At 39.1% G+C, this 18,354-nt stretch overlaps 1 long non-coding RNA gene across 4 annotated transcripts in view; it reads right to left on the bottom strand.

Annotated features, from left to right (window-relative positions):
• LOC109369465 overlaps window positions 1–18,348 on the bottom strand; it is a 52,115-nt gene extending 33,767 nt beyond the window's left edge. For 3 of the 4 annotated variants that reach the window (XR_004160949.1, XR_004160950.1, XR_002118545.1), the window contains exon 1: window positions 18,143–18,348. This is a non-coding gene — a long non-coding RNA (uncharacterized LOC109369465). Of the gene's footprint in view, window positions 1–12,148; window positions 12,193–18,142 lie in introns of all 4 variants that reach the window. The other variant, XR_002118546.1, reaches the window with a different exon arrangement.
• Window positions 18,349–18,354: the final 6 nt, after the last annotated feature.

Raw genomic sequence — 18,354 nt, 5'->3', positions numbered from 1 at the left:
CCTTGAAATAACATAAATATGGCTCTAAACCTAAATACCTGCAATGCAGAACTTGCAGGAGCAAGTGGTGTGGAAGCCCAAACAGAGACACCTGACCTGCTTTTCACCTGACCACATTATGTAACAGCACAGTCAGTCCAACGTTGTTCAACATAATCCAGTATTATTAAATGGAGGAGGGAGAATCTGATTAAGATTCTCAATGTAACTCTAGGGTCTGTAGAACAAGAAGTGATTTCAAAGTTTAGTCAATTTGACTTTTAAAGCTGGTACTTTAGTTCCATTGGAACCTGCATGAAGTAAGGCCTGACTTTTTTTCTTGGTTAGCAAGGCCTTCTGAAATTCTTCATTTGCTGTGTCTCATTCCTGTCCCTGATTCTCCAACAGGCCTTCCTATAACTTTCTGAACAGTCAAGCTACTTTTTGTCTAAATGGGTTTTAGCTCTTATAAGCAAGTTCATGACTCTGACATGTCTTTTAAGAGCACACATGTAAAACAGTGATGTCTGTTTCTCCAAAGCGCATCTGTCATTGCAGACTGAAATTTCAGGAACTTTTGGAAGCTCAGGTATTACTGAAATCTTTGTACTTTTATGGAGTTTTTTTTTCTCTGTCCTATGTGAGGTTATAGACCCACTGAGCATACGTGTAATCTATTATTTCATGGCAGTGCCTCTGTTGCTCATGTTGGTGCTAGATCTGCTAGATCTTCACAAAACAAATTAGAGGGCACTTGAGTGTGACCAAGGGCTTACATCTTCACCCCACCTCTCCTGCCTTTTAAGCAGTAGCCATATAAGGCAGTGGGCTCACTCCCAATGTACACAGTTAGTATCGGAGAAAGGTCTCAAAGAGGCCAAAGTCTCTTTGGTCTGGATTCAGACCTGAATCTGACCTGACCTGAACCTTAGGACAGTAACAGACTTAACCTTTGGGTTCCCTGTGTAGTCAGAGGAGTTGAGATGCTCTTCATGGCAGTTATTCTCCCCAACTGATCCAGGACCCTTTTGTTAGATGGAATTTATTTGATTTTGTATTTCTCCATGCTAGATAAAGTACAAGCACCCTCAAACACCTTTCTTTTAAAGCTAAAACCAAAAAGGCTGAATAACACTGTTTGAAAAAAGCAATTGTATCGTGAGAAATAATTGGCTGAAAATTTCTTAGATGGTGGCTGTTACTTTCAGTGGGAATACTAGATTGAGATGTATAAACCAGTCCAACCAGAACCTCGCATTTTTTTTTCCTTCTTTTCTCCTTTAGAAATTATTCTCTATTCCAATTCAAGAAACGTTTCTTTTTTCTTCTTCAGTTAACTTCCCTTACTTTATTTCATTAATTTATGTTTCTATTGATGTTCTCAGTTGCTTTTTTTTCCACTGAGAACCAGAAGACTGTCATAAAGAGACATCCATAAAGAGATCTGAGCCACCCAAGAAGTTTTACCTTTTTTTCCCAATGCACTGATATTTAAAAGTTACATCTTACAATAAAGCAAACTGTGGCAGTCTGATTACAAGCGGTTTTGGTAAACACTTGATTATTTAACAATGAGTCATTTCTGCAGTAACCTCATTCTGTCATGACTGTATCACATCTGCTAACTCTCCAAAGCAAAAATCATAACCTGTACTGGTTAAAAACATGAATACAGCCTCATGGTTCATATGTAACACTCTATTCAAGCAAAGAAGCCATGTGCTGTAAGTTTAAAAGGGCAAATTATTTGTTTTCAAAGAGAAACTACCATAGAGAACAACAAAGATAATTATGAAAGGCTGTCCATTCTTTAGCTATTCTCACAGTAGCTGGCTTCACCATTATTCTTCACGTCTTTGTTCTCTTTTAAAGCCTTTGTAGTTTTGGAGCATAATGTATTTGGAGCATAGCATATTGGGGCTGGGGTTGTTCTGTTGCCCTATGAATTGACTCCCTGCCTTCTGTCCTGTTGTTATTGTTGACCTCAATCACAGCTGAGTTAGGCCTGAGTGGAGCACAGCCTCCTTCCCATAATGCCCCTTGTCTTCAAAGTAGCCCCTACTGAGGGGATGAGAACACTGAAGGCAGAGTATGGCTCTTGGTTCTTAATTCAGTCCGAAATGATGTGACAGTGCACAATGCTCCTGACGACAGCACTTCTCATAAGCTACTTTGATTGTAACACTGCAGTTTTAATTAATTTTTTAGTATTTCTTGTAACAGTAATTCTATCACTTTTGTTGGAAGACAGGAAATGGCAAATAAGGATTGTGTGATAATGACAAAGTAGTAAATTGGGAAATGGTTTAAGTGAAATGTAGCCAATATTCGGTAGCCTCCTTGGAGAGTCTGTACTTAAGAGCGCCATTCATATGCTAAATCTAAGCCGTGCTCATCTACTGAAGTGTATATACACTACTACTTCAAATGAGGTAGCTGAATGTACTTCCTTTCACCTTTTTCCTTGAAAATACAGGAGACATACACAGTAATGATTTAAGGTTTTTGCAAGGAGAGCACTTCGGGATGTACCACCCCTAGGGATGCTGCCTATGTGCTCCAGAAGTGCTGAAAGACGGCAGTCAAATAAGGGCTCCAGAGTGATTGGTGCATTAAAATATATATACCTTTTGCTGTACACAACTTCAGTAACAACATCTTATTGACACAGCATAATCATTTTGTTTACCCTTATTTCACGCTAATATCTATTCTTTTCTACTATTAAATGGTCCATGGAAAAAATGGAAAAACTCTGTGCTGAATCCAATACATTTTTGACATTCTGGACCTGTGGTGGTGGTGGTTTGAGCTTTTGGAAAGAGAAGAGTTTAAAAGAACTAAGAGTCTTCATTATGTTAATATATCCTTAGAAATTAGTTTCTCCCCCTGATAATCTGCATTTACTGAAAGTAAGACCAAATAATGTGGAATCATAGAATTGTTAAGGTTGGAAAAGACCTGAAAAGATCATCAAGTGCAACCATCAGCTGTAGCTGCTGTTGTTTTCTTTGTAAGATGTGGGATGATACATATGATAGAGCTGTGAATTCATAGAAGTACAGCACACAATTGTTTTTGGAAGTTCAACTATTTATATTTATAGAATTTACCTGAAAGGTTGCAACAGTTTCTCCATTAGTCAGACTCATGTTGGTTAGACCTGAAAATGTAGTGGTCAGTGTGGCCCCTGTGCCACTAGCAAACTACAGCGTACTAAATATTGCAAGTTCAGCCGTTCATGAAACTTAAAAGGAAAACTGGCTCAGAATAAAAGTAGAACTGCATCATAAAGGCTATGGGTATACAATTCATCTCTAAATATTCTTTGTATTTAAGTTATTAGCAGCTATACAAACTAGACAAATAGTAAGCTTCCAAAGCCCATATTTTTTTCATGAGAAATGCGAAGTTCAATATATTTTCCATTTGCTTTTTTCCCAACTTGGATATAAGATTAAATGCTAATGTAAGACACATGCACAGGTATGCACAATGAAATGTTACTGGTAGTCAACTATTTGTAATGAAATACATTATTATTTTGTCTTGTAAATGAAAAGTCCTCCCTCCTCAACCACATGGTAAAATATTAGTCACATAATGTTTATCAGCACCACTGAAAGATTAGACATTAGAAAGATTAGTACTTCCTACTCAAGAGTGGGGCCTAAAAGCTTCCTTTGTCTGATGCAAAAATACATTTTGAGGGGGAAACATCAACTGTTGTAGAGGTTAAATTTTTATTTCACAACTGTATTTTCCTCCCCTTCTCCAAAAGCATATATATATGTAGACAAGTATTTGCCATTTGGATGATATGTTCTTTTCTAAGTATGAAAGAGGTAAAGTACAACCACTATTTAACATGGGCAATTTTTACTTAGTTTTGCATTATAAAAAGTTCTCATGGTGTCCATATATTAACTCTTATAAATTTGTTTTAGCCATTGCAGGAAAATAAGAGTTTGTAGCCATCTAATTATTATTTTTCTTAATCACTTATGTTTGAGTTTTAATGCTAAGAAGCAGCCTCTGAAGGTGCTATGCATACAATTCAGCAATGTAGACCTGAACAGATGGTTGAGAATTTCACATTCTGGCCTTGAGCGAAGAACAAAGCATGCCCTGTTTTGGAAGCTACTTCAGCACGTGCTTATGCACGTAGAGAATTTCTACTCTCTGGGGGCTTGGAGATAGAAGCGAAGGAAAGGGAAGAACATAGCTATGTGTCTTTTCCCACCATCTGAGATTGAGGGCATACTGCGTCACACAGTGCTAATGGGGAGAGACAATTGAAAGTCTCATTTGTCCTTACTAAATCCAGGCCTGATGAGGAATCCATGCTATGTTCTCATTCAGGAGAGGAAAAGCACAGCACAGCACAGGGCGGTGGGTGTAGAACAGGCTGTAGCTGCCAGGGTGCAGCCTGAGCTGCAGAGCTCAAGGAGTACTTGAACACTGCTCTCAGACATAGGGTTTAGGTGGTCTGTGTAGAAGCAGGACTTGGACTCGATGATCCTTTTGGGTCCTCTTTCTACTCAGGAGATTTTATGATTCTTTGTGATTTATGACACTGGAACAGGTTGCACAGTGATGTGGCTGATTCCCTGTCCCTGGAGACTTTCAAGGCGAGGCTGGATCGGGCCCTGGGAAACCTGATCTAGCTGTGGTGTCCCTGTTCACTGCAGGGGAGTTGGACTAGATGGCCTTCAGAAGTCTTTTCCAACTGTAATGATTCTGTGACTCTATGTTTCTGCTTTTTTTAATGCAGCTTTCTGGCAGGAGTCAAACTCAGATCCTGTGGGAATAAGCACAACTTCCATTTTTCAGAATTTTCACTACCACAAGAATGGTTCTTTCTTCCTCTTCTACTGAATTATGTCAGGTCTGATGAAGCTGAGGATATCAGTTTATTCTTTCCCTCCTGCATATATGAAGCCCACACCTCTGAGGCTGAAGCTGAGGCTATCGATAGCATTCAGTTAGATTCAAGGCATCTGGTAGTCTGATTCTGAACTGTTTGAGGTCAGTGACAAAACACTGACTGGTTACTAAGTTACTACAGTGGCACAAGAGAAAGAAGGGAATTTACTGATATCCTAGTTTTCCTCACAAGCCACTTGCCAGTCCCTGTTCAATGCCACTGGAATGGCAATGCAAAACAAAATCTTTTCTTCTATCTCCTTCCTTTTAATTCTTCAAGCTTTCTTTCTTCTAGTAGGAATAACGAGTAATTTATCTTCAGTTGCCATTTTAAAAACTAAACTCCAGACCAAACCATTAATTGCATCCTTTTAAAGGCCACACTGTAGTGCTAAGCTATGTAGTAATGAGTTCAAAAAGGATCTGAAAGCCTTTGCCGAGAACAGCATCTCTGACCTCGTGAACTCAACTGTACTGGGCAAGAAATTGGGATTTGTGCCTCTATAGAAAACATTCCAGTTGTGTCTTATTAGAGCTACCTGAGAAGGAAAAAAATGTTGTGGAGACCTGAAATTTCTGAAAGTGCTCTACCTGGAGGTCAGTAGATGTTAGTTTATAAATGATGAAATTCCACATACATTTTGATGCTAAAATTGTGACAACTTAAGATGTTTGATATTACTGTATTTTCCCATGGGTGGTGATTTTTTTTTCTTGAAGTGGTGAACATATTTTCCAAGAATACTGTATACATTTGTAATATGTATGTTTGTGCCAATAAATCTTGTTTTAACTAGATGCTTTTTGTTTTGTTTCTATTCTGAATGCACACAGATAAGCAGAGTTAAGAAGTTTCAGCTTTCATTCCCTCTCTGTGTTATGTGCAGTTCTGGAAACTCATATTTTCTAAGTCACCCTGAACTTTTATATACTCAGTCCAACAGAAAAGTAAAAAAACTTCTGTTGTAAGACAACAGTGAAATCCATGTACAAAAAAGGAGAAGGGAAGCAGTGGAAACACTAGTATAATCATTAAAGGATTGTCATTAAAGAGAAACACGTGAGAAAATGTATTTATTACATTTGACCTTCTTCTCACTTTTCCCTATGGAGAAATATATTTTCCTGTTAATAAAGCGCAGTTAACTAAGGGAACTCATTGCCACAGAGTTTTGTTAGTTCAGGGATTTTGTGTACTTCAGATGCATTTTTAAATTGAGAAAGAAGGATTTTTTTGTGAGAGGAATACAGACTTTCAGGATCATGTTCTGCTTTAACTTGAAACAGCTGCTGATGCTTACAACTAGTGTGATGGCTTAATGGGGCACAGTAACCATTACCATCCTTATCATTAATGAATAATTAAGCTCCTTGAAGGGACAAGAGTTGGAAGCTGCTTTTGTCCCCTTCTAGTGACTACACCTACATTTTTAAATATATACGCATCACAGATAGCTAGATAATTCTAGGTGGCTCTATGCCTTCATGCATATGGGATACCATTCAGTAATTTCAAATTGCCTGCAAATCATCTCAGTGCATATGAAGGCATGGTATCATCTCCCCACCTGACACACCAGAACAGGTAATACCAAAATGGACAGTGCTCTTTTAGTAAAGCAACAGCCTTTTCCTTGGTAACTCTTAGCATGCCTGGCAGTAAATTGGGGGCACTATGAATCTATAAGAAGCTAGGACAAAGTAATCATTGATTTTTTTTTTTCTTCATACAATGCATATTCTCATCTACGTGAAGTAGCATATATGGACTAAGAAAGTGAATTAGGCTGCATGGTGCATGTAAATGTGATATTGAAGAACACAGGAAACTGATCAGAGCCAAAATAAGGCTTATGCTAATAATGAAATCCTCTGTTAGCTCCCTTACAGTCACGTTAGCTACTTAGCTCAGTTTTGTTGAAAGACAATGGTTCAATTTCCAGTGTTCCAGCTTATATGGAATTCTAGTAAGTGATGAAATAAAATAAAAATGAAATAATATGTAGTGATTATGGGGAAGATAGCAGGACTAGTAAGTTTATATGAAAAATCAAATGTATTTTTGCATGCTGTGTGGATAGCAGTTTTGCATAATTTATGGAAGTTCAGAGAGAAAAAAGGGCTGTTTTTTACGATTTATTAAGTTAACAGGATGAACAGCTCTGGGATATGCTTATGCTTTGGAATATAGTTCAAAGACAAAGCAGACCTTGAAGTGACCATATATATGCTTTCTGAGCTGAACTACATGGAGGTAAGTGAATGAACACAATGCTTTTAAGTGCTCCTGACATAGTTAAAATTTCAAAAAAATCTCACCATTCAGGGAAAATATAAAAAAGTGCAATCTGAGGATAAAAAAACTCTAATCTTGAGACTAATAGAGCTCTATACAAAACATAAGCTAGGCAGTGATGATGATTGTGATTAAAAAAAAAATATCTTTTTTTGCTTTCTGAGATCTTTCAAAACTAGGAGAACGTAATCTTGTAATGGCACCTGTGATTTGGGCAGCTATTATGAAAAGCTCTTTCACCTACAAATATTAACACATTTTACTGTGGGAATCTCCTGGTATCAATGACTCTCAGTTAAAATTGTTTTAAGACAACTAGAATGACTCTTCAGAAATAACACCCCTTCTTCCTCCCTCAGCATTGAACAGTCTAATTATAATTTAACAGCCATTAGCTGAATTGCTTAATAAATATGGGTAAGCCAGGCTTTTCTACTGTCTGTTGGCTAGAGATTTTCAATAAATGTGTAGGTGTGGCATTTAGCGATATAGCTTAGTAGGTATGATGAGGATGTGTTGACTTGATGATCTTGTAAGTCTTTTCCAGTCTTAATTATTCTAATTCTATGGATCATGTCCTTCTTTGTCACCCTAGAAATCCATTTCTGCACATCTGCCAATTCCACCACTTATGACCAGGGCAGCAGTAAGTGTTCTCATCCAAGTGTGGGCTCACTAAATGCTTTATGTGGTAGCACAAACATTTCATTGCCTTTTTTAAAGTAAACTGAAACATCCTAGAGGGATATTAGTATTACCTAGAACAGTAATTATTACAATTACTTACAGTATTTAACACTGTCAATACCACCTCTGCCTCCATGGCAGTCATCCTGATATTATATCCATTGTTTCATTTAATCTCTTACTTCTGTAGTTTTGGGCAATTAAAAAATTATCATTAGTGAAACTACTGTAAGCAATCTCTTTAAGGATGAATTTCATCTAAATCCTCCTGCTTCTATCAGCAAAAGTCTTAGAGTTTTCTGTTTCACTCAAGAGTGTAAGGCCTGAGGAATTGAGTAATTTCCCCACTGCTACAACTTCCCCACCCCCCCAGCATTCATATACAAAATGCAAAACTTTCTTCTTGCACAAGCATTTCTTGACCTCTCGAACAGCTAATCACTTTGAAAACTAATGCCAGTTGCAAATGAGATGCCTAGGTTTGTCAGCTAGATGGAAGAAATACAGTAGCAGCCTTTGCTGGGGACTAGAAATGGCATTTCTGGGGAGGTATAGGCAAAAGTAGTACGCTCAAGGCCTGTCTATAACCTAGATGATGAGCTGTATAACACATCACAATCACACCATATGTACCTAAAGCTAGAGAGCAAAAAGGTATGTTACCATAAAGTGAGCCTTTCAAATACAAAGCCCGCCTGCTCTTTTTTGACCCAGGCAACAGGGAGAAGTCTAGCCTCAGAATATCTTTAATTGGCAGTTTCTATTCCTGATTGTTTTCTCTGTGATACCTTAGAAAATCTGTGGGAGCTTTCAGAACTCTCTCCTTTCTTAATGTGCTGGCACATCGCAGTGCAATGTCAGAAAGAAGATTCTCTTTTAAAATTTGTTTTCTTTAAAAAAAAAATAATCAAATCATGCTTTTAAATTCCCGCAATGAAGGAAAACCCCACCACCAATCAGCCCTTTCCACGCCGCAGCCGGACGGCGGCCCGCAGTGAGCTTGCGCGGGGCTCCCCCTGTTGCGAGCCTCGGGGGATTCCCGCGGCGGGAGCAGCCCCACAGGCCGCCATTGGTGTGCTGTGGTGCGGGCACTGCCGCCCACCGCTTGTTATTCTAGGGAATTTATTCCACCTTATGCTGAGATAGACTAATAGCGTCAGACTTAATTGCACGTTCAAAACAAATTCAGTCGCAATTTGTCTGCACGGAATTAATCTGTGCTGTCTGCCCCTCAAGTTAACCATTGTGCTGTAATAGGTATTGATTGTAACAGTTTTCAGACTGCTCTCCTCACATCAGTTAATTCAGACAGCCTTCACATTTCTCAAGTGCTCTCAAACTTACAGCGTTTTGGGAGTATGATTTTTGGCATCATCTCATTCGCTCTGCACCACCCCACAGTGTCCTGTTCTCTGTTTTGTGTTGCTGTGTGAAATGCTGGGCTATTATGCCAAAAGTAATTTCACTTAAGTTCTCCACTTTCTCTATTTAAAAAAATTCATTTGAGAAGACTGAGGTTTGGCCACAATGGTGGCACATGTTGACCATCAAAGTCTTTGTATTCTCTTGTTGCTTCCAGGTTTGCCTCCAGCATTTTCAAGTTCAGCATTGCTCAGGATGACTCTGATTATGTTGCCTCATTTGTCCTCAATGGACTCTCAATTCTTGTTTTCATTATTATTTTTTTTAATTTAAAGTATATAATTTAAATGCACCTTAGAAGGGAAGGCTCTGAATTTCTAAGAATATAAGGTCTTTCTTGTACTCTCTTGCAAACACATCAGTATGGAGAAGTAGCTGTTAATCCCACGTAGAGTCAGCATGAAGCATGTTGCCCACAGCTGCCTATATAAAGGCTCCCTGTGCCGTGTGCTGTAATGGGAACAGGCTCACCAGTTGAATAGAGCTACTGAACCAGTTACGGATGTAGTCTGACAATCATAGAACAAACATGACTCATTTAAGAACGTTCTCTACCTTCCCTTCTAATGAGTGGTTTCACCACAGTCAGTAAACTAGAACTGAAGGGAGAACAAAGAGTTCTTCAGGCAGCTCTGCAGTGTTCTCGCACGCCACCTGCCCTGCTGCAGGAGTATGTCTGACATATTAATAGAGCCAACTGCCCTTCTGTAATTACCTCCCCTCCGGCATCCCAGCCCCCACAACATCTCTGGCAGCAGATACTAACGTGTCCATGCTAACAATGCTAATAGCAATACTAATAAATGAGCAGATCTACAGCGTGGTTTTAAAACAAACAAAAGCTTTTAAAACTACAGAAAACTGGTATGTTGAGATCATCATTTTTCGTTGTGGGATAAAAATAATGGTGTTGAGAAGAGAACAGAGTTCTGTAAATAAGGGGACTTTGGTCTAGCTTGACCAAGGCATCAAGACTTGGTTGTGTCTTCACACTGAAGAGTGACCAACTTCCAAACTGAGTTTTCTTATCAAGGGAGTAAGAAATGAACCTATGCTACATCTTTGCTTTCCCTCCTTGTGGTATATCAACAATTGCTTCGCTAAGCTCTTTTAGAGAAAGTAGATAATCGGAAGTAGAACATGCCTAGGTAAACCTTGAAAATTTGAATATTATTTGTGACGTATTTTTGGTACTATAAAAACTCCACCAATGCCAATAAAAACAACAAATCTTGATTATATATATATATGTAACTGAGGTTTTGTTTCAGATTTAGCCACTGCAGCATGCAAACAGCAGGAAAATTTTCTCAGAGTGCAATATGGCAGTCTTCCTACAAAGTCTCCTGCTGTTGTTTCTGTTTTATTGTAGTGAACTGATTTACTTGCAGTGGAAACAAGATTGTGACTAGATAGTCACAAGGGCATAGTGCACTTTTCAAATATATTGCATTACTGGTCTCTCTATACAATTTATTTTACTGTAATCCACCAAAACATTGTATATATACATTTGCATTCTGTAACTGACATTCACTTTAACTCAGTGTGAATCTCAAGGTGAATCACAGTTACTTGTAACAACCTCATGACGTTCTGAGGAGTGCCATATCTCTGGCCTTGAGCACTGATCTGTACTCCAATGATCAAGTTTGAAGAGAGGAAAAGTCTTTTAGATGGTGGCACAATATGCTTTAATTGCATTTTAGAACTTGAAAAGAGATATTGTGCCAATGGATGGAGTCAGTGTATGAACAAAAAAGAAGTTGATTTATTGGCTCTTAGGCTACAGTGATGTACCATCAAGTCTGCCATTTCAAAGCCTTACCATTTTTTGGATTGCCTTGAAGAGTAGAACACATGTCTAACCAGAACACCTCAAGTTCTGCTGGTACTGAGACCTGTCTTCTTAATTCCACTGTCAGTAGGCTTAAATTGGCCTGGCTATTTGTAAATTTTGACTTGCAGGTAAGAAGGGACTAATGAGTTAGTTTTTAAATTAATCCAATAATAGGTAACTTACTAGATATGATTCACAGGGAAAGGAAAAAAAGATCTGGCAAAATTAAAATTTGCCATCCACACTACAAGAAGAGGGTGCACGCACCTTGGAATAATTCAGGTTGGATAAGCAGAAATGACAGCACTTAGCAACTAAATTTGATTAACAGCTCAAGTAGATGATAGCCTAGTGTTTAAATACAAGCTCTTTAATTTAGTTTAGACATTGCTCTTCTTTCCCTCATCTAGGTAACTCATGCTAGTGAATCAAACGTGAAGATAAATGAAGATTTAAAAAAATTCTGCAGAGGGAAATTACAATTTTTCAACTAGACATATGGGAACATAGAAGGAGACACTTCAGCCAGCTCACTAGGCACCACCACTCCGGACAACACTACCTGCAAGGACTGCAGTACAGGCTGGCCTTCCCACACCTGCTTTGAGCTAACCAGCTGAAGGAATGCTCTCATTACTCAATGTCTGAGCACTGACTGTGCTTCTTGGGTGGGCTTTGTATGCATGCTGAGTTTTGTAGCAACCCAGATAGTTTCCACCATTTGGATTGAATATGCCTTCATAGGCTGACACTATAATGCAGACTTACTCTGAATAAGTCTGCCCAAGTCAGTTTTCATTGCATGTTATTAATTTAAAAAAACACCAAGAATGCTATTGCTACACAAGAGGCATCAGCCTCCCTAACTAGCACTGCTTTCTGCACTGTCTAATGAAGCCAGCAAATGCTACCAATGTTATTAGCAACAATAGCCAGCTAGTAATGCACCATGAAAGAGCAGCACTGGGGACACAAAATAATCATTCTAAATTACTCACGTGGATCAAAAGGCACCAAGGCAACTGGATATGTATTTTCAGACCTGTTAGAAAAAAAATCCCAATGCTTACCCAGTTTTCTACCCAGACACCAAAGAAAGGATGAGTCCTACCCCATTTTTATAATTGCCTACAGGAGGAATATGTCATCGCTCTGCTTTTTTAGAAAGGTAGAATTATGTTCACTCTGTTGTTGTTGTTGTTGTTGTTCCACCTACCTCCTTTTTCTCAGATACATTTCCTCACTTTTCCTGCAGCGCAATGTTTTACTATGAAAACAGTTTTTCCTCTACTGAGCAACATTAGCTAATATTACTTAGGATTACTAATTCCTGCTTTTCTTTTATACCCTTTGACCTTTCTCCTTTAAGGAATGAAAGAATTTGGGTTTGGTGGTTTGTATTTTTTTCTTTTTCCTTTTGATTGAATTAGACTGCTTCTTTAATTTCTTTTAATGTGTGGTTACACAACAGCATTGAATTCCAAAGTTCTGCTACAGCTAATAGAGCATCACATGTTAGAAACAGATTAAATGTTTCATTATGGCAGTAAGTTTTATATTTTAGGGTGTTTTTTGTGTTTTTATATATATATATATATAAATACAGCTCACACAATTACTTTCTTTGCTTCTCCTTGCTTGGTTGCCTCTCCCCGTTCACCTGATAATTTTGAATGTATTGGCCACTGTCTAAAATGTGACAAAGATATTACAACTATATAATCTTCTGAGAAAATACAAAACTGGGAAATCAGGTGGATGAGGAAAATCTCCCTTGGGCTGCACTGAGGAAAGGCTAGTAATAAAGCTCATACCAGTTAAGCATCAAATGATCCACAACGATGGGGAAAATTCTGCACTTTTGATGTTTCAGTTACTGTCTTCTTTTGAGTACACTCTCAAAACTATTTAAATCAAAAGAAGTTAATAGAATAATAGAATTTGTGACAGTCCCTCAGTCCTTAGTGGTATGGATCAGTGAAAGAGTGCAAAGTGAGTTGTCATTTCTCTTACTCTTAATTTGTGGTTTATCAGAACTTTCTAATTTAGGTTCTCTTTCTGAAGCAAACACAGCCAGTTAGTATGCACACTCTCTTGAAAACAAAACCAGGCTTCCATTGACTTCAATAGCAGCAGCATTGAGTTCAAAGTGTCTCATGTGAACTAACACCATAAAACTAATTGAGGTTGAATGGTAATGAGAAACTCAATCTAAAAATGAAGTGTTTTTAATTAAGAGACACTTCAGAAATATGAGGAAATAGGCTCCTTATAATTTAAAATCTGCCTTTTCCTTCTTCACCAACTATAAATCACCAAACTGTGATTAGTAACCATACTAGATTGGATGAATACCTGATAGTCTGGATTGAGTTATGGAAGAGATTCTAACAGTCTGCTACTTAAGCATCCAATTTCTTACGAAGGTTTCTGTTATAATCAGTTAATGTTATAATCTGTTTCTTAAAACTGGGAACAAATTACAGAAGCATTGTACCCGCAGGTTCCTGGCAGCTAAGGGCAGCAGAATGACCCCATGGCACAACTATTGAAAGCTTATCCGGGAACAAGAAAGAGCCCAGTTCCAATCCTGTGCCAAGTCATAATCCAATGTTTTACGTAATGACTATTTAATAAAAATTGCATAAATGCTCACCAGAGGGGAAACCAGTACCTAGATTTTGTCTCTTTAGCCTTATTCTATTATTAAAAGAAGGTGTATCTCTTGCTCCATTTTGCTAAGAATGATAACATCTCACTCTACTGGAGTTCAAAAAGAGATAAGTGTGATGGAAGTCAGTAAGTCTATGTACTTTTGAATCAATAGAAGGAGCACTTGAGGAATCAGACATTGTGGGGAGCCCAGGATTGGGTTACACAGTGTTCTGCAGGCACAGCACCAGGTCACAGCCCTGCTGTTCAGGTGTTTATGGAGCAATCCAGGTATCTCAAGGAGATGTGCTACACTGGCCTGTGTTTAATCCAGAAATTTGCATGCTTCAGGTAGCAAAAACTCTGGAAATGCTATTCTACTGTCTCATTGCCTTTAAAAAGATCTTTCCCACTTCTTTCATGTTTGCCCTGTTCATGCCATGAATTGACTCTGAATTGCGTTTACTCACCAAGAAACCAGATTCAGTTGCTTGGTGTGTGGAAACTAACTCAGAAAGGTTTCTGTCTCACTGAGGCACCAAGTGAGTAGTGCTGTAGGCAAAAGAGAGGGTGAAGACCATGTAACCATAAATATGGTAGCATGGTACTAGCAGGAGTGGCATGAAGAAAAGCACTGCCCCCCTTGATGAAAGCAAAGTGCAGCACCAGCTCAGAAATCGTGTGAAAGCTGTCTTTAGCATCTAAATGGATAGTTCTGAATGGTGAACACCAGCCTCACGGAGGAGCTTTTTCTCAGTGCAGAAGAGGGCATAAATAACGAAGATTCATTTTCTGTTTGCTATCCCTTACCAGTGTTCTTATGTTAGTTTAATGACATGCAAATTTCATTTTAAATGCGACTCCATAATTCCACATACTGTTGGCTAATATCAGTAGGTTCTGGAATCTCTGCTCTGACCCAAAATCTGGCCTTCTGCCCTATTTTCTTTTGCCTTTAGCGGTCCAGTGTGGCAGGTGTGATATGGCCCAATCAAAAACTGCTGTCCTGGGATTTTTCAGTCAAATCAATTTCCCAATCCATTTGACAGCACAGTTGCTTAATCTCTACTTTTTAACTTAGTAGAAGTGGTGTTTCCATTCCTTTTGGTGCTTCTGTAAGGCCTTAGGTAGATTGTGAAACCATACACTAAAGCTCTGTATTACACTGGAAGCTTGAAAACTTTTTTGGCCCTATGGATTGAAGTTCAGGCTTTCTTCAGACTTCTGTGAGTGTGACTGTTGAAAATGAGTTGCTGATAGACACTACAGCTTGATCCTAGACCTAGGAGTTCTCAAAGCTGTATTTGCTTCTGAATTTGTGTAATGGACTTGGGATCAGCACACAGAGTTATGGTGATGAGACACACCCCTTCCATTTGTATTCTTTCAGTCCTTCTAAATCAGAACAATGCAATGTTCCTTTATGTGTCACTTTTCAAGATAGTTGAACCTTAAAATTACACTGCGGTTGTCAACAGAAACTGAATAAAAATAACAAGAAAACATTCAGAATGTGGGCAGAATGAAAAATAATTTTTCCCAGAATTCTTCAGGTTTTCTGGCTAGGGACAGCCATTCATCTTTGCAAAGGGCTTTTAATCAGTTTCCAAGATTGTATGGATATTGCTAGCTTTCTGTTTGTAGTACTTTGTTCCTACACTTGAGAATGCTTCAAGAAAAGCCTACCCATGTAGTCACCATAATGAGGTAAATGGTTTTGTTTCATCCCTCATCTTTCATCTGTACAGACAGTAACAGTGACACCTCTTGCTCATTAGCAAAATGGCTTTCCAGATCTCTGCAAGAATCGATGAAACTCAGTGCCACTGTAAATGATGAGTAACTAGATTTAGGAATGAAGAATTAGTTGTGGGCTCCAGCTGCAAAATAGTGATTTGTTCCCCCCTAAGCAATATAAAGTTCCATCAGTGCTGTGCTGTAACCTCAAACAGGTAGCATATTTTTCTCCTCATTGAAAGATTTGTTTTTTTTTTTCTTTCCAAAATTGTTTTTTTTTTTTCCCCAAAAAAAGTTGATACTGTCAATATGTTGCTGTTCACCAGAGCTGACTGAAATACTATTGCTAAGCAAATTCTAACTTTTATTTTGTAAATATGCTGGGAAAAGGTCCAGTATTTGGGGGTGGGGGTGAGCGTGGGGTGGAGTACTGATAATGTTAAGCAGTGTTGGAGGTAGGGGGCAGTTTCACATGCAAAAAGTTTTCCTAAATTACATTTTATTAATGTAAAACTTTTTTAAGAAAAGAAGAAAAAAAAAGAAAAAGTTGAGCTCTAGCCATTCATCTTTTGGTAATTCAGAAAGACACTATGCTGAAACAACAACAAAAAAAGCTAATCAAGGAAGCAATTCAGTAGCAAACTAAGTATCAATAGTGCCGTTTGAGTAATGCTAGTTCTGCAATTGACATATAACTGCAGAGCCCGAACCTGGCTGCTTATGGCTGGACCCTACTAGGAAGGCCTGCTACCCTCCCTCCCGTTTCACACAGGTAGGTAATTGCCTTGCAAAACTAGATGGAGGAGCCAGGTAGAATTTAAAGCAGCACAGTGCTCCATGCGATGCTAATGAGAGATGTGGTGTTGTATGGTGAAATGGACTTACATAAAGGATTTGACTTCTATATGGATTAATCCTATTTTTTTGTGTGTACACACGAGGAAATGTACTTTACTTATTCTGCTACTAAAGCCCTTGTGCTACAGCTACTTAGTAAGCAGAGGAAGCTTAAAATTAAACTATTTCGCTTTGAGTTTTGTCCTGTTGCCACTTACAACCATCTCCTTTTGTTTTCTTAACAGATGAGCCATTGTATCACTAGTATATTCATTGCTCCAGAAGACATGTGCCTGACTTAATTTATACTGGTGGTGCCAGGAATAACTTGAATTTTTATACATGATGCCAACTTTCAGATAATAGGTACGGTAGAAAACTTTTGGACTGAATTTGTTCCAATTGCACAATCATTCTTTGAGTAACTGCTTTCCCATTTGTGTGTGGCATTTTTTCTTTTTTAAAATATATTTTATTGTACTAATACCAAAAAGTGGCAAGAATAGAAATTTAAATTGATTCTCTGTGAGTGTATACCTTGACCAAAACAATTGTTTTGTATCCTTTTAAAATAAGCAGAACTCAAATAATGCATCTGGTCGATACTAGGGCAGAAAAGGTACTGGCTTTTTCTGGTGATGGTAATTGCTATTCTCCTGCTAGAACTGGTGTGTTGCGCTACAGTGATGGATGTGCCTCTGTTCTGTTTGTCCTGGAACTCATTCAGCTGTAGCACGGTGCTACGGTATGCCTCCAGATTCTTGTGTGTGTACTCTGACACAGCTGGGACAGGCAGGGTCCTCAGTGTTTTCGCTTGGCCTGACTTAGAACATATGTTTAGCAGTGTAGCCCTCAGCACACAGACGAGATGGGTAGTTTGGGCATATGACATTAAAAAAAAACAGCATCCCATGGAACCCAAGAATGCCGTTGTACATCCATCCATCCCTAACAAAGATAATTTAAACAGAATGATGAAGTTCTGGATGTGAAGCACTAACAGCATTAAGTTGACCAAACTATACAACATATCTAATTAGGATTAGTCTTTAAATTAGAAACTTCAGGGGAGAGCAAACTAAAATAGGGATGCTGATAAGCTGACTTGTGCTTTGCAACAAATCCAGTTGTGGGATCCGGTCCTAATGCTTCCGCTCCCTGCCCCCTCTCTTCTCCAGGAGTTAAATACTGTGGGGTACTTTACTCACAAGCTGTTTCTGCAATAGCTGTTGCTTAAGTATCTATGGACCTAATGGACTTATCCTTAACACCAACCACAGCGAGGGAGGGAAGCAGCATTAACCTCATTTTGTAGATAAACAGTGGAAGCCCTGATGACTCTCTGCTGCCTTACTTCCCATGGAGCAACCTCACGCATGCAGTTACACCCAATTGCTGTATTCACACCAAAGCTGGCAGAGCTTTGGCACCTCCTCTGTCCTTCTTTTCATCACCACGTGTGACGATGAAGAGAAAGAAGGCTCCGAATGTGAATAAACTTAATGTTAATGAGCAGGGCAGCCAGCAGCGGGCAATACTACTGCAGCAGTACATCTCAGGTCCTCCTGACCACAGTGCGGGGCCTGGGCACAAGTCAGCATCACCAGCTCGAGGAATATGTGAATTTTTCACCATGAGACAGGCAGCGTCAATACTGAGCGTCGGGAGGTTTAATGGGGAATAAACGCGAGAAGTTCATTTTTACACTTGGAATGGAAATAATTGCACAGTAATTGGGACTGGTTTTCCACGAGAACAGGACGTACCTTGAACGCCTCAGAGACTCTTAGCGTTAAACCTTTCTGTGGTGATTCCAGGCTCGCTAAGAGCAGGAGGAAGGCAGCTCCGCGCTGTCAGCCGGCACGTTTCGAAAGCCTGGGGCGCGTACAAAATCAGGGAGCGGGACACGGGCACTCCTCGCTTATGTAAGGAGCTCCGTCCCGGCGCCTCCCGCCGCTGCCTCCGCACCGCCGCCCGC

Source organism: Meleagris gallopavo, chromosome 11 (genome assembly GCF_000146605.3).
Source record: "Meleagris gallopavo isolate NT-WF06-2002-E0010 breed Aviagen turkey brand Nicholas breeding stock chromosome 11, Turkey_5.1, whole genome shotgun sequence".
Classification (NCBI taxonomy): Eukaryota; Metazoa; Chordata; class Aves; order Galliformes; family Phasianidae; genus Meleagris; species Meleagris gallopavo.
This window is presented reverse-complemented; position numbering and strand designations above follow the sequence as displayed.